This window comes from Mustela putorius, unplaced genomic scaffold (assembly GCF_011764305.1).
Source record: "Mustela putorius furo isolate JIRA1106 unplaced genomic scaffold, ASM1176430v1.1 tig00001580_pilon_pilon_pilon, whole genome shotgun sequence".
In the NCBI taxonomy this organism is placed as follows: Eukaryota; Metazoa; Chordata; class Mammalia; order Carnivora; family Mustelidae; genus Mustela; species Mustela putorius.
The window spans coordinates 81,839-99,151 of record NW_025421805.1 but is presented as its reverse complement, the minus strand read 5'-3'; the positions used below and the strand labels follow the sequence as shown (position 1 = coordinate 99,151).

Genomic DNA, 17,313 nt, shown 5'->3' with positions numbered 1-17,313 from the left:
TTGTGGAGCATAACAAATAGCATGGAGGACAAGGGGTGTTAGAGAGGAGAAGGGAGTTGGGAGAAATTGGAAGGGGAGGTGAATCATGAGAGACTATGGACTCTGAAAAACAATCTGAGGGGTTTGAAGTGGGCGGGGGGGGGGGGGAGGTTGGGGTACAAGGTCGTGGGTATTATAGAGGATACGGATTGCATGGACCACTGGGTGTGGTGAATAAAAATAATGAATACTGTTTTTCTGAAAATAAATAAATTAATTTAAAACAAAACAAACAAACAAAAAAAGAAAGCCCCTTCATCGCCTAGATCCTGGGACTGCAAGACACCAAAACGTAAGCAGAATCACACAAAATATTAAAGAACACCAGGCACGCTGCTCAAGAAAAACAAGAGGCCCAATCTTTTCCTGAAAACTGTGCATAGAGGACTCTTGCATGTCTCCAGTGAGAAAGACCATCAACCAGCAATGTAGTTAAGTGGGTTATAAATCACGCATTTACTGAGTAAGTGGTACTGCTAAAACATCAACACCTATAAACGTTCTCTTAAAAGATAAAGCTGTAAGAAAAAATTAAAAATCAGAACATTCTGTTATTGAACACCTATTACCCGGGAAAAGGGCAAACGCAGTTCCCCCACTACCATAAATTATGGAGTCGAGTTTCCCACATTTGGGGAAATCGCAGGGATCAGCACATCTGCAGTGCAATTGACAAGCCTCATCCTGACAAAACAACCTGCTTGATCATGTTATCTCCCCTGCTGGGTAAGTATGACCTTCTCCGCCTCTGCCTCCACCCCACACTAGCCTCACCCGCTGTCCACCCTGCACACACGCTCACTTGCCAACCAACACCCCAAAACCCTCCTCAGCAGCCATTCCTGCCCCAAGCATCCTCACCCTCCACAGGAGTCTCCCTAATACAGTGGAAGCTACAGCACTGCTACATCCTCTGCCCCAGGAATTCTCTGGCCCAGAACTGTGGCCTAATGGTAACTGATTTACATCAGACATGCCCCATCCATGACGTCAGAGGTCTCCTCGCCACCAATTCAAACCTCTCAGATTTCAGGTTTTCTGTCTTAGGTCCACAGGACAAGAGCTAGTTTTATTTGTGCTTTTGTCTTACTTTTAGGTCCCTGCTGATATGATGTGGGCCAGGAGCAAATGGTCAAGAAATAATTTTTGAGGCATCTTCAGGGCAAAAAACATGTTTTTATTAAAGTTCAGGGACAGGACTCCTGGACAGGAAGAGGTGCCCTGGGATTTTGAGGAGTGATTGATCATATACTGTATGTTGGGGATGAAGGGTGGAGATACAGACTTTTCCAAAGGGATTTTTAGGTGTTATAAGAGACTGTAAGGAAATTTACTATTACTTACATTTCACTGGCATTTGCTCTCCTCATCACCTGCCATCTTTTTTCTTTCCATTCTTTTCTGTGGGATTTACAGTCTGCTCCCTGCATGGGCTCAGCCAGGTTCTTATGGGAATTATGCCAAGTGAAATGGCCACATTGGTGGCCACACAGAAAGACATTTCAAGAGTGGGCTCTGTTACTCTCACAGGAAGGGTTAGGACATAACTTACAAAGAGGTGAATATTGGACAATGTTCCCATCAGAGGTACATTTTTGTTGTAACGAGTTCTCTTAAGGCATGAAGCTACTTTTCAGCCTTTCACAAAGGGTGAAAAGCAACTGATCTATGACTGGATCCTGAGTGGAGTGAGGTTAATATGATATCATACGCTGTTGCTTTCCTAAATGTTATGGACTTAAAATGAATTTTATAGAAGCAGTATCTGAGTTCTTCACTGATTCCTGACTATCCCATCAGAGTGCAGCAGCCCTGGTGGCACAGGGATGGAAGAGGAATCGCTGGGATGCTGGAATATCCACAGGGCGACATGGTCTCACGCTTGGTTTCTTTGCCTTAATAGCTTACCAACATTCAGCCGATTGGGCCAGTGAGTTCCTCTGTATTGACAGCTAAAGACCTCCATGGAAATACTTGAACAACAGAGTGGGAGAGCGGATGTGGAGTCACTCCATCGACTAATAAAATAGGGGGCATCCTTACCTCAGGTGGGAGTCTTTTCTTGGGTCTTTCTGTTACTGGTCACTGTGGTGGTGATGGTTGTGAGATACTATTTGAGGGTTTTGTTTGTTGTTGTCTGGAATAATTGTGGAGTGATAGCTTTATAGTAATTCTTGGAAAGTAAAAGAACATAACTAAGGACTCCTCCCAAGGAATATTTGCAGATCTCTGTGCCAACATTTATGGAGGACTTATACACTTTTCAGAGAAAGGTTATCAATCGAAGTGAAACAACTCTATATTTTTGGGTCAATGTTGGAGAAGAACAGTTTTAAACTGTGGTCTGCTTCAGAATCACCTGGGGTAAGATACAGATGGTGAAAAGAAGGGCCATCTGTACCCCAATGTTCATAGCAGCAATGGCCACAGTCGCCAAACTGGAAAGAACCAAGATGCCCTTCAACGGATGAATGGATAAGAAAGACATGGTCCATATACTCTATGGTGTATAATGTCTCCATCAGGAAGGATGACTTAGGATGGGACTGGAGGAGATTATGCTGAGTGAAATGAGTCAAGCAGAGTCAATTATATGGTTTCACTTATTTGTGAAGCATAAGGAATAACATGAAGGGCATGGGGAGCTGGAGAGGAGACGGGAGTTGGGGGAAATTGGAGAGGGAGATGAACCATAAGAGACTGTCACTTTGAGAAACAGTCTGAGGGTTTTGGAGGGGAGGGGGGTGGAATGCAGTGTTAGCCTGGTGGTGGCTATTATGGAGGGCATGCATTGCATGGACCACTGGGTGTGGTGCATAAACAATGAATTTGGAACACTGTAAAGAATTTTTTTTAAAAAAGGCTAAAAACACACACACACACACACACACACACACACACACAAAACCCTCTGAAACCAAAAAGGAAAAAAAAAAAAAAAGAAAAGAATCACCTGGGGGTATTTGTGTAAGAAATGCAGATTCTTGGGCCACCCACCAATGAAATACTTGGGATTGGAGTCCAGGAAATGGCTCCTATGATCTCCACTGCTGATTCTAAGGCTCTCCAAACCTAAGAACCACTCTCTGCTATTTTTAGATTGGGGATTCTTAAAAAGTGATGGAGAAGGCAAAACTCCTTTTAAACTTAGACTTCAACAGTAGTCTATGACCTTCTTAGGGACAATGTGTCTTTCCTACTCTTACATGCTCAGCCTAGAGACTGGTGCCAAAATCAGAAACAGAGCAGGTGAAGAAAAACCTTTTACTTCTTTGGACACATTTTATTTTCATAGCCGCCAAAAGGACTGTGTTTCATTTCCTCTAACAGACTCTATCCGCCACGTATGTTGCCCTCGACAATCACTATAGCAACACATATAAATATCTGTCGTACATTTATACACACGTACACGCCTTCTAGAACACTGTCAGGACACAGATTATGCTCTCCCACAACTGGGACTTCTTGGTTGCCACTTAAAAATGATAACTGGTTTGTTGTACAGGACTTTCAATGGGCTTGGGCTGGCCCTGAGCCCGAGTTCCCCAGAGAGGAGTTAGGGTGATGAAAGGGAACGGCGTATTCAGACTGAGGTGGCCACACTTTGGAGATCATAAAAGAAAGGAACTAGGAGGTGCTAGGCTAAGCAGGAGATGGCACATGGGAAGCCACTGCTTTCACCAGGAACATTTGAAGCACTCAGGAGCTGTGGTATAGAAGGATGCCCAGCCAAAAGTTGGCCAGGCTAAGCCAGACCCAGGGAAGCATGGATCTGGGAGTTGTGCTGGCTGAGGCCTACTGGACCTCAGGGCACTGCTGTCACTCATGGGCTTTAGAACGGGCTGAGGAGCTCCTGTGTGGGGATCAGAGGTCCCATCTGTAGAAAGCAGGGTCCTGTGTTCCCTGAGCTGACCGTCTTCCGGCAGGCATTGGAGCAAGGACTGGCGGTGGCCAGTTCCCAGGCCAGTGAGGTGTGCAGAAGCATTGTCAGGAGCTCCTCTACAGACCAATGCTTGGATGAGCAGCCCCGGGTGGGTGGTGTTCCTCAGCCACAGGAGAGGCTGGCTGCCCTTCATCCTCCTCCACCGGGAAGTGGATGGGACCCTCTGGCAGGTGTGGAGGACTGGGCTCCAAGTCTCCTCAGCAGATTGAGAATCTGCACCAAAGTGGGGAAGGCCCAGTCTTCCTGCTGTTTGAAGGACCTCCAGTTGTTCCTTTTCTTCAGGGGCTCCTGGAAGGCAAGGGTCACAAGACCGGGGTGCATGGCAGTGCCCTTAGGACTTCACCTGGAGACAGAAATATGATAAGGTGAGAACCTAGTATCAGGTTCTGCTGGTGGCTCCCTGAACTGCAGTGATCACTAGGAGGGGGTGCTGAGCCAGGAGCTCAGCAAGAGCCTGTCAGAAGGATAAGCCCAGGGGAGGGGGTGTGGACTTGAGGAGCCCCTCATGGCACCAGGTGAAAGGGAAGTTTCCCATCACCTTGGGCAGGAGACAACCGTGCTCAGAGCCACTGCACATGAGGTGCTCAGATTGCACACTCCCTCTTCACTGGCCAATCCACTCCCTAGTTCACTTGGAACAAAAAGATGACTTCTGTGACCTCCCAGGAACTGAAGCACTTAGTATGAAACACGCCCATGAAGAAACAGCCTGTTGTAGGAAGGAGGATGTAATGCAGGGAAGCCCCCTGTTCAGTTCATGTCCCATGTACTTAATGAGGAGAGGGAGGGGCCCCATCAGCAGGGAGCTCCAACAGCCCCTACTGCCACCTCTTACAGATGGATGGGCCAAGGCCACAGAGCCAGTTAGTGACAAGCCTGGGATTGGAATACAGGCCTCACGACCTTTCCATTGGTCTCTGCAAAGTGCAGAGGAAACTTCCAAACATGAGGAAGCCAGTGGGTGTGTGGGGCTGTTGGGTTACCTTTTCTGGGACAGGAATAAGACTTTACAAAGGCCATCTTGTATGTGTTCTTCTAAAGAGTCTCAGGAAAGAAAGGAATCATTAGAGTAGGAAAAAAGGGAATTAGAAAAAGAAAAAAGTTTGGAGGGGAAGGTGAAGTCATGGCCCAACCCATTTTCACACCATGGGATTAATATTCTCTCAGGCTACATAAGGGACATTCCGAGGAAAAGGTCCAATTACTTATGGCAGAACTTTAACGTCCAGTGAAGTGTTTAGCTTCTTTCCCTATTCCTTTTTAAGGACTCTCCATGGCTAGCGTGGAGCCCAACACAGGGCTTGAAGCCTCAACCCTGAGATCAAGACCTGAGCCAAGATCAAGTCAGATGCTCAACTGCCTGAGCCACCCAGGTTCCCCTAAAGGTTTAGTTTCTGATTTACAAGCCATTTGGTACACTTCAGCTTACTTGCTAGGGATCAGGTTAGTATTTCAAGTAAATGTACAAAATACCTGCCATATACATAAAATGTTTCCCTTCAAGTTTCACTTTTATTAATTTTCAAATTCTCTTTTAGGTCAAGAAGACCCAATGGTTTTCTTTGGAAAAAGAAAAATCAAGATTGAATGGCTATTCTCTGCCAATAGAGTGTGGAACAGAATCAACCGATTTGATCGCATCTCCAGTTTATTTTTTTATGAAGTGAAAAGGGCTACAGGAAACACTAGAGCTGGCCCCAGAGCCCCTTTCCTAGAAGCTAATTCAGAGGCATACTCCCCATGTCCTCTTGTCTTGGGAATCAACTCACTTGTTTTCCTCGGACTCCTGACTTGGCCTAAAGGAGGGAAGAAGTGCGGTGAGGAGAGAAGAGGGTCACGATGTCACAGGGAGATGAGATGGCAGGGAAGGGACTGGGGTGGGAGAGGTGATGGGGAGCGAAGCCAGAAGGACATTTAGTGCGTACCTGAGTCCTAGGTATGTACTGGAAATCTCCTGTAAGATCAGAGTGAGTCGGGGATCATCTGCAGACTCTGGAGACAGGTTGGGATGGATTTGGGCTGGGTTCTGTGGCTCTGGCAGGTGCAGTGGTGTCCTTACCTCCAAACTAGTCCTTGCCTTCTTCAAAACATCATGTGTCCTGGTTACTAAAACAACAAAACAGCCCAATAGGTAGAAGTGACCATCTGTGGCCATACTTGCCTAGTGTGTTCCAAAGGGTGTCTTTCTGGCAGCTCACATCAGGGTCTCTTGCTGCCCCCATGTACCCCTCCCTCTGCATCCCCAGTTACTCATGGCACAGGAGTTTTGGGGACATCACACTGGTCTGCAGCCCTCCTCCCCACCCCACCCAGTCTGTCTGGTTAGGGTCCATCAGCAGCACAAGTGGGGAGCCTGGAAGTCCTCTCACCCCTACTTTCCTCCTCATCCCCTGCCTCAGGGGCACCCACACTGATTAAAGATGAACTGCTGCATGCTCTCCTTCTGTTGGTTGGTGGGCTTCAGACGCTCTGTGTTCTGCAGGACACTCTCCTGTTTGGACAGTCTGGTTCTCAGTTCCAGAAGTTCCCTTTGCAGGGAATGTCCCTGGGGAAGAGAAACAGTCTCTCTGTCACAGGTCAGAAGGCCTCAAGCACCCGATGCTTTGTGGCTCTTGAAAATCAAAAGCAGGATTCTACAATCCTCTCAATGATTTCTGGACTGGAGTCCCTCCAAGAGAGACACTAGAAGGCTCCAGCTGAGGCCAGCTTAGACCAAGGCCATTAGGTCAGCATACTGAGACCCCGGGAGCCCCCACGCACATGGACACAGGCCTCCACTCCTGTGGCTGTAGAGGCCCTGATCCCCGGGCAGTGCCAGGACTCCCAGCGGTGGACCAAGAGCACACATTCAGTGCTGACATTGGTTCTAGTACTGGGGACTCATGGATAAGTCTCACTAGCTGGGTGTGTTTTGCCTGGGGAGACTGTGTGATTCTGTAAATCTTTGGAACAACTTCAAGATGGCAGAACACCCTCTGCCTCAGAACCAGCATAGTTGGGGCCCATAAGGTGTTAGTGCTTTAATCTGCCCTCATGCTCCTAGGCAGGGCTGGAGGGGGGATATGGAGATAATTTCCTGTCCACACTCCCCGCAAGCAGAGTCCAGGCCTCAAATCTGAGAGCACCTGGTTGTGGGGAGGCTGACTCTTCTAGGCCTGGCCCAGAGATGTGGAGGAAGGCTGTGTGTGGGATGCAGTGGGTGGCTCCAGGAAGCTGCTCATCTCATGGTGACATTCTGTGGGGATGGCACAGGAAAAGGAGGTGTCGACATTTTCACAGGTCCCTACATTTTGCGGCTCAGCTATGTTCAGAAAGTGAAAAAACCCAAACACGGTGGGAGAAGAAGGGATGTCGTAGGACCTGCCTTGCCAACCGCCACCACGGATAACAGGTCTTCCCCTGGGGACGCTCCCCTAAGGTCCCCCGTCCCAACTCAACTGTCCAGCTCCTGACCTTTAGGACTTGGAAACTGAGGGGGCAGAATGGCATTTGGGGCAGAAGCAATGAAGGAGGCTGCCACTCACTGTGCTGTCAGAAAGGGCAGGGCTGGGGGAGCTGGGCAGGGCCACTCATCAGAACATGGCGAGGAGGGAGGCCGACTCATCCAGCATGTGCTGCAGGGCCTGGGCAGTGCTCCCAAGTTCATGGATGCCTTTGCTGCCAGGCACCTGAGAGAAGGGGAAGATTGCCCTGGGCACCAGACTGAGAGATCATTCTCTTCCCTGCTCCAGCTCTCCCAGCACAGGGCTCAGTTTTCCCTCATGAGTGAGGCACAGGCATGGGCCTGTTTGAACATGTGAAACCGTTTTTAAACCTGGAAGCCCTGGATCTCCACTTCAACAGTGACCTCCAATTTGTAAGAATCACTAGATTCTGACTTCTCTCATACTCTCTGTAAGCTCTTAGTCCTGCTCCATGATCTCAGGTCTAAGGCCCCTGATTTTTGCTTTGGCACCCCCATGCGTATCTCTAAATCATACCTTCTGCTTCAACTGGGCTGAACCATTTGTAGCTCCAAGGACTATGATGCCATTCCCTTCACCTGGGATGCTATCCTCCACCACCCAGAGAAGCTGTGTATCTCACCAGTGGTTCCTCCAGGAGGCTGTGACTTTCCTTGCCTGGCCCAAGAACCCCTTCTGTGTTTGCATCCTCCCAACTCAGAGGATGGCTTGAAACTGAGCCCAGACCCCCTGTTGTCCTTATTTACTTGGATATATGGCCTTCTCTCTGGGGTGGAGGCTCTTGAAGACAGGGCTGTCCCTGCACATCCATGCACCTCCAGTGCCTCAAACAGCACAGCAGCTGGTACCTGGTCTCTGAACAGGGTAGCGCTCTGAGAAGGTGCACTGCCAGCTTCCCTGCCCTGCTCAGTCTGCCCAGAGAAATCCCATGGCTGCCAGGCTTCGCCCCTTCCACGACATGTGGCCCATGCAGATGCAAATCCTGAATTTCCAGCCACCTGATTAAGTGCTTTTACTCTGCCGATGGATGATCATGTGCCAGGGTGACTGGACCAGATAATAAGTGAGCAAAGGGTGCTCAGTAGAGCACGACACATAAGCCAATACTCAGCAAATCCCCTACAGATGAGGATGACAATTCTCTTCTGACTCTTCTGTGTTTCTTAGAGGAAACATCAGTCAGGGCAGAGTGTATAGTGAAAACAGGAGATGGAGAAGAAAAGTCCAGCTGAGTGTTAAGCAGAAGATGTAGACTCAGTTATGGGAGATAAGTAGTGGGAGAAGGAGCTAAGATCAGAAAGAAAAAGTACACAAGGAAAAGGAGCACTTAAGACCTACAGTGTGATTACCTCTGTGCCCTGAGTTTCAAGGCCAGGGAAGGTGCAGGCTGATCTCACAAGATCTGCTATCTTTTTGACCAGCAGTTTGCCCTCCCCTATCTGATGTCTTAGGTGCTGTAGTCATCAATGTGGCCAATGACATGGTGGCCATGCTTATTGGCAAAGGAGCCATCAGTAACTTCGCCCTCCAGCTTGGGAGGATTCTTCATCACTGGAGAAGCATCCAAATCCAGCTCTGAAAAACAAGACCAGAACAACATAGAATCTGCAGTGATGAGCATATCCTCAGTCCACTTCATTCTAAAATAGACATCAAGGAGTAAAGAGGCCAGGAATAGGAAAGGCACTCTGGGAAAAGTACAAGCCAGGTGTGAAGTCCATAGATTTCTGGGTTCTATGGGTTTTTTTGTTTGTTTGTTTTTAATTTTTTATTTCTTTTAAGCATAACAGTCTTCATTGTTTTTAACCCACACCCAGTGCTCCATGCCATCCGTGCCCTCTATAATACCCACCACCTGGTTCCCCCAACCTCCCACCCCCCGCCACTTCAAAACCCTCAGATTGTTTTTCAGAGTCCATAGTCTCTCATGGTTCACATCCCCTTCCAATTTCCCTCAACTCCCTTCTCCTCTCCATCTCCCCTTGTCCTCCATGCTATTTGTTATGTTCCACAAATAAGTGAAACCATATGATAATTGACTCTCTCTGCTTGACTTATCTCACTCAGCATAATCTCTTCCAGTCCAGATTCTATGGTTTTATGATCTTTCTTACATCATCTCATAATGATCAAATTGCCAGGAGGCAAAATTTTATCCTTACTGACAAATGAAATATCCAGGACAAATATTATTTTAATAAAAAATTTTAAATTTCCAGTTAAGAAGACACAGACAAACTAAGGGTTCTGGAAGGGAGGGAGGTGAGGGGTTGGGAGAGCCTAGTGGTGGGTATTAAGGAAAGCACATATTTCATGGAGCACTGGGTGTGGTGCATAAACAATGAATCTTGGAGCACTGAAAAAATAAAATAATAAAATAAAATAAATAAAAAATAAACCCATTTTTAAAAAGAAGACACAGACAAAGAAATTAAGCTGGACACAGTGAGCACTTTCAAGGACAGAGAGATCACCATGCAGTGAAGCACAACAGAGCAATAGGAAAACCACAGAGGAGGAAGAATAATGGCAAAACAGAGGGCCACAGAAGGTGCAATGAGTAGGGCTAAAGACTTTGGGACCCAAGAAGAAAAATCTCTACATTCAGGTAATGTGCCCATCAGTAACCAAAGGCTACTTGTATTGGTAATTCTCCATCATCAATCCCTGAATCCTTCCGTTGCCATATTTACCATTTGTCCTCTTGAAAATGGTGGTGCTGAGCCAGGAGCAGCATAAGAAAGGCTAGGGAATGTAAACACTGGAGAGTTCATGCCAACATCTCGGACTGGAGAGGAAGCAATGGAGTCTAGGTTGTAAAGACAACAACAATTTTCAGGAACCCTGGAACCACACTAAATAAACCCACGCACAGCCTAGTCATCACCATAAGAGACCTAAGGTAGCATGGATTGTCCTCATTATACCCCAACCACGACGGTAAGGAACAGCAAACAAATCCCTTAGTTTGGAACAAGAACATGTCCCTTTAATGGAAGCGAGCTCCATGAGAAGCAACTTCTGGTTTGAAAGATTATTAGGTGCATTTTTCTAGCCCACATTTTATATAATTATATTTTATATAATATAATTATGTATGCAATTTTGTGTGTGTGTGTGTGTGTGTGTGCGCGCGCAATTTTTAATACAGTGCCTGTGACTAAACCTATGATGTGGAGAACAAAGGCAAAAGGAAATGTACATAAAGTTAAATTTCCTTATAACCTGTAGTCCATTGACAAACCCTTAAGGCAGGCAGAATAAGACATTACAGGAACCCCAACTGTCTTAAACTTAATGACCTACTAGAGGGAAAAAAAAAAACAGTCTTAGCTTGACAAAAGTCAGGCCTCCAGGATGTCATGAGTCTTCTTTAGCATATTAAATTCCTTTCAGAAACTTCCCTTTGCCTGTAGCTCCCCCAGTTCCAAACTATATAATCAATGGCTCCTCACAACCCCAGTGCCACTCTTTCTGCCCACTGGTCCTGTCCCTGTGCTATCATAAAAAGAGCTTTTTGCACAGAAAATGTCTCAAGAATTCTTTCTTGAGCTCGGAACCCTAATATTTCCACGTCAAATATGTGTAGTATATGTGTCAAAAATACTGAATCAAAGTGGGCAATTAAATTAGCATTCCAATCACCATTCTGATGAGTTAGTGATGGGAAAAAATGTAGCAGGATGAGAAGGGTAGAGACAGAAGGCATGGCAGGTTAGAGACACCCTCCTGGAGACCAGGCAGCAATTCTACAGTGGAAGAATTGGAAAATATCAGAGAAGGCAGGAAGTCCTGCTCAGGAGGTGGCCTAGAACCAGCTCTCCAGCTCAGGCCATTGTGGTGGGTAAGGAGCAGTCACAGTGTTGGAGTCACTGGGGCTGAGTCCTGGCTGGGGTTGTGGGGACGCAGTGATGGAGGAAAGCTGGCCACAAGGGCAGAGCAGGGAGTTATAACTGAACACTACAACCATCATGGCTCCCCAGGGAGAGCCAGCCATCCACCCTACTGTGGCTGAGCAGTTACTATGGGACACAGTTCACGTGACACTTTCTCATCTAATGGCCACAACACAGGATATTGGGAATGTGACTTCATTTGACAAGTCAGTGCCTAATTAGTGAAAATCCAAAAGGACTGGGGGGAAAAGCTAAGGATTAACATGCCCCAGGAAGAGCAGGCAGGAACATGTCTGAAAGCTCATCTTTAGAGAATCCTGAGCAGAAATGGCTCCTACTGAAATAAAATTGAAAATAGTGTCCTGGGGGTGAGAGGAGATGGCTAATTAAAAAAAGAAAAGAATAAGTTGAAATGAGTGTGTCAAGATGGAGTGGGGACAGTACTAACATTCAGACTGAAGCTAGGCGAAGGGGGCTGGATGAAGGACATTGAGAAGAGAGGGAGAGAGCAGGCAAGGCAGTATCTGGAAGGGCAGATGCGGAGGGGAGGGGAGGAGATGACAGCCACTGGGAATAAAGGGAGCTATCATCCCCCTGCTTTCCACAACCAGCATTGCCTACGGGACGGGAATGGTTTCCACTCAGCTGAGCTCCCCTCCAATCAGGGAATGGGAAACTGGAAGGCAAAGGATACCAAGACAGAGGCTGGTGAGGAGGAAGGCCGTGAGGAGGAAGGCCAGCAGCTGGAAATAAAAACATCCAGTTCGAATCCTGGGTCGGGTCTTAGCTGGTTAATGTCTCAATCCCAAAGTTTTCCCACGTTGAAATACAAAGGCAAAACCTCCCTTACCTCAGATGAAACAGTTTGGAAAATTGTTTGAAAACTCATGGTAAATTTTAAAGCAATCCACAAATACAAGCTATTAACTGTTGAGCAATGCTTACCATGTCAGGCACTTGTAAATTATTGCACTTAAGGTTTAATTACCATATTACCATATAACATGCATGTGATTGTCCATAAGATACATATGATTATTGTCCTCACCTTGAAAATGAGGAAAGTAAGGCTTCAGTACCTGGGGACTTCAAACACCTTGCCCAAGGCAAGCAAGCAACCTGTACCTGCAAACTCAGAATCTGGGGCCCGAACCAGCTGGGACCCTAAATCCCACCCTCTCACCCAAGGTTGGAGATTGAAATGCCTCTGATTTCACCTGGACCTTCGGGTTGCGGAGGGTGGGCTCGGGAGGGGTGGCGGTCATTTTCTGTCTAACCCTAACTGAAACGGGCGTAGGCGCTGCGCTTTTGTTCCCCGCACGCTGTTTTTCTCGCTGATTTCACCTGGACCTTAAGGAGTATGGAAGAGGGAAGATCCCTTCCAACACAGACATCCTGGCCACTGCCCCATTGCTCACGGGCTTCCTGGTCCCCCTGCTTCCTACCTTGGAAGAGTGGTTGCTTGTTTCCAGGGTCCTCCTGGTGGGCGAGGAGAGGCTGAGGCCAGTTTTGCTCCCACTGCCATCCAACTGGTGCTCCAGCTGCAATCTCAGACAGCTGTTCACCTGGATGCTTTGCTCCAGCTGCCCTCGCAAAGCTCAGATCTCTGCCACCAGGTGGCTGAGCTCACTGCTCAAAGGGACCTGGAGACAGGCATCCCAGGTGGCAGCTGAAAGAATAGAGAGAGAAGGGGTCTGGTGGCTCAGATCCAAGCTTTTCCAGGCATTTGTCAGAACACTCCTCCAGGGCATTCCTTTCTGCTCTGGACCCCACTGTCCTCTCAGGGCCCCAGGCAACGCATTTGGGATGCAGCTGCCTCTGTTGGGGCTGATTCCACATTAAAACCTGTTAAACCCGTAGGGCCTGCCTGGGCCTACTTAGCCATAGTGATTCCATGTTGCCTTGGTAGCCATTTTGTTGTTTAATAAATGCCTCAGCAGTTACTAGTATTGGTTCCAGGTAACCATTACTAAAACACACAGGTAGGAGACATCCAATCAGCCAAAGCCACATACTTAGAGGTCTGCAGTTGTGCCCTATAAAAACTAGCCTGTAAGACCAAGGGGAGTTTCTCTCTTTGGAGGCGGCCATGGCCAGTCAGTCTGACATCTAATGCTTGGCATAGAATAAAGCTTTACATAACTTTCACTTTGCCTGAGCCTTGTTCCCCTGGCTGGTTAGTCTAACTTCTAATACTTGGCATAGAATAAGGCTTTGCATAACTTTCACTTTTTTAAAAAATTATTTTTATTTATTTTCAGTGTAACAGTATTCATTGTTTTTGCACCACACCCAGTGCTCCATGCAATATGTGCCCTCTCCAATACCCACCACCTGGTTCCCCCAACCTCCCACCCCCTGCCCCTTCAGACCCCTCAGATTGTTTCTCAGAGTCCATAGTCTCTCATGGTTCACCTCCCCTTCCAATTTCCCTCAAATCCCTTCTCCTCTCCATCTCCCCTTGACCTCCATGCTATTTGTTATGTTCTACAAATAAGTGAAACCATATGATAATTGACTCTCTCTGCTTGACTTATTTCACTCAGCATAATATTATCCAGTCCTGGAAGAGATTTTTGTTGCTACAAAAGTTGGGTATTCACCCTTTCTGATGGAGGCATAATACTCCATAGTGTATATGTTCCACATCTTCCTTATCTCTTCGTCCATTGAAAAGCATCTTGGTTCTTTCCACAGTTTGGCGACCGTGGCCATTGCTGCTATAAACATTGGGGTACAGATGGCCCTTGTTTTCACTACATCTGTATCTTTGGAGTAAATACCAAGTAGTGCAATAGCAGGGTCATAGGGAAGTTCTAGTTTTAATTTCTTGAGGAATCTCCACATTGTTCTCCAAAGAGGCTGCACCAACTTGCATTCCCACCAGCAGTGTAAGAGGGTTCCCCTTTCTCCACATCCCCACCAACACATGTTGTTTCCTGGCTTGTTAATTTTGGCCATTCTAACTGGTGTTAAGGTGATATCTCAATGTGGTTTTAATTCGAATCTCCCTGAGAGCTAGTGATGAAGAACATTTTTTCATGTGTCTGATAGCCATTTGTATGTCTTCATGGAAGAAGTGTCTGTCCATATCTTCTGCCCATTTTTTGATATGATTGTCTGTTTTTATAGATCTTGGATATCAACCTTTTGTCTGTACTGTCATTTGCAAATATCTTCTCCCATTCCATGGGTTGCCTCTTTGTTTTCTTGACTGTTTCCTTTGCTGTGCAGAAGCTTTTGATTTTGATGAAGTCCCAAAAGTTTATTTTCGCTTTTGTTTGCTTAGCCTTTGGAGACATATCTTGAAAGAAGTTGCTGTGGCTGATATCAAAGAGATTACTGCCTATATTCTCCTCTAGGATTCTGATGGATTCCTGTCTCACATTGAGGTCTTTTATTCATTTTGAGTTTATCTTTGTGTACAGTGTAAGAGAATGGTCGAGTTTCATTCTTCTACATATAGCTGTCCAGTTTTCCCAGCACCATTTATTGAAGAGACTGTTTTTTGTTTTGTTTTTAAATCTCTATTTGCTACCACAGTCTGTTTCTTTGTACTAGGTATGAAAACAGCTAATAAATATTCTACAAAACCACATATCTTATCTGAAAGCTTGAAGCCAAATACATTTCAAAAAGTAGAATTTGTTTTGGTGTTTAGGAAGGCCATAGGATCTGTACGCCATCTCTCATGTAGCTCATACACCAGGTTGCCTCTGGGCCACAGGCCTTTAGGCAAATACATTCAAATTTCTGTGACAAGCTGAGTGAACATTACCACTGAGTGGGGTTAAGTCAAGTCTGTGAATACCATTTTGGTCAGTTCAGACAGGTTTTGTGACCAAATGAGTATATGAAAGAGCTATCACAAGAATTCATGGTTCTCATGAGATTACAGAATTAAGGATAAGAAAGTATGGGGCTTCAGAGGTAGGAGCTTTGAAATGACTCCTAAAACAACTATAAGAAAGGAGAGGTATGACGTAGGATGAAGTCAGGATGAATGGATTTTTTTTCCTCTGTCATATAAAAACAAAATTGAAAGGAAAAAAAAAACATACTGAATTTACAAACGAAAAAAATGCTCCCAAGAAGTTAGTAGAGAAAGGCTTCTCTAAGTCGTTACTACAAGTTATAAAGGATTAGAGTTTACTATGAGAAATATTCTGGAAACATCCCATATTTTCCATTTTTACTCATTTGCATTATGTTTTTATAAGCACCATAGTATCCAAATACTGCTATAGCATCTTATAAGGAGGCCGGAGGTCATGAGGTAGGAGGCAACTCCCCCTGAGAAGTCCTCACGGGGCACCTGCAGTCTATGGTTAGTATCTACCAACCCCAAAGCTCCATGAAGCTCCTTCCTGTCTTTCTGCCCCTATATCTAAATTCTCACAAAGATTTACTTCTTTCTAAAAATTTTTTCTTCTATCCATTCCTCTTTATCTTCCCAACGGCACCTTAGATCAGACTCTCCTCATGTAAATACCCTATAACTACACCCATTCAGTGGGTTTCCCTGATTTGAGTGTCTTCTGACACCAGTGTGTCCCACTAGTCTGAGAGTTCTGTTGCCATCAAGTATATGTTTTGTTTGGAAAAAACGTACTCATTTTCCATGGCCCACTCTGTAGAATGTAAACTTCCATGGTACTTCATAGCTCCTCTGTATAACAGCAGCCTTCTCAACTGACCGGACTTCTCACACTCCCTGATACAAAGCTCTCCCACGGGGAAGTCTGGACCTGATGCTACCAGGAGTGCACAGAAGTTATTCTCTCAGCCTGCGGTGCCCCTGATACTTCTTCAAGTTCTGGTTTACCTTCTCATCAGCAAGTTAGGAAATCCAATCAGGTTTTATGAAAATTCAAATTTGGCTGAATATTGAAAATTCTGTATTGCTTAAGGAATTTTAAAACAGATAATAAAAAAAAAAATAGAATTGAAAGGCTTAGACATCCCATCCAAAGCAAGAGCTATTTCTATGGGATTATTGACAAGTCATCCCCTTCTATTTAAAGGGGCTTGGATGGGAAGCTTATTCCTTCACAAACCAGCAATTCCATCACTCAAAATCTCTAGTGGTCAGGAAGGCATAAGAATGATCTAAGTCCAAATTCTACTGCCCTTTACCCTTTAATGACCCTTGATCAGACCTCTAAAGGGATGCCAAACATAACAGCTCTTTTTCACCTGATAGTTCTTCAAATATTTAAAACCAGTTCTCATCTCCTTGTGATCTTGTCCAGGCGGAAAATTGTTTAGTTTCTCTCCGACAGTTCAAGATTTCTGGTCACCCAGCATGGTGGCTCCTGTCTTCCCTTTGCTCCCTGGTTTGCCAAAGTCCCTTTTACAAGATGGTGTCCCACAATCTAATAATATTTCTGACAAGGTCTCTCACCCTACTGTGGTCTCAGGTTGAATTGGTTTTTGTAGCAACCTTTGCCTACAAGTTCCTTGTCTCAGCCGGTTTCTAAGTAACTCCCTATTCTTAAGTCCATGAACGGCTAGAGAGCCAGGCCTCCTGATTCTGTACCTCTATCACTGATATATTTAATCAAGGTCAGAGTTTCTTTTTTATATTTTCTAAATTTCTTTTATTTTTTAAATATTTTATTGATTTATTTGACAGAGATCACAAGCAGGTAGAGAGGCAGTCAGAGAGAGAGGCGGGAGCAGGCTCTCTGCCGAGCAGAGAACCTGATGTGGGCTTGATGCCAGGACCCTGATATCATGACTTAAGATGAAGGCAGAGGCTTCACCCCCTGAGCCATCCAGGCACCCCAATCTTTTCTAAATTTCATCATATTGACATCAGTACTCTGTTTCAGCCTGGTTTGAGTTATTAACTTGATGTTTACAATATCCTCCCCCATTTGAAGGACAATGGGGAAATAGAAGAAGATTCTCCAACATTAGATCAGTATTTTAGCAGGTGGCAAAAAGTCCTCATAAAACAGTTTAA

At 45.7% G+C, this 17,313-nt stretch overlaps 1 non-coding gene across 1 annotated transcript; it reads right to left on the bottom strand.

Annotated features, from left to right (window-relative positions):
- Nucleotides 1-608: 608 nt before the first annotated feature.
- Nucleotides 609-773, bottom strand: LOC123394155. Its single transcript, XR_006608917.1, has one exon. It is a non-coding gene; the product is annotated as a U1 spliceosomal RNA (small nuclear RNA).
- Nucleotides 774-17,313: the final 16,540 nt, after the last annotated feature.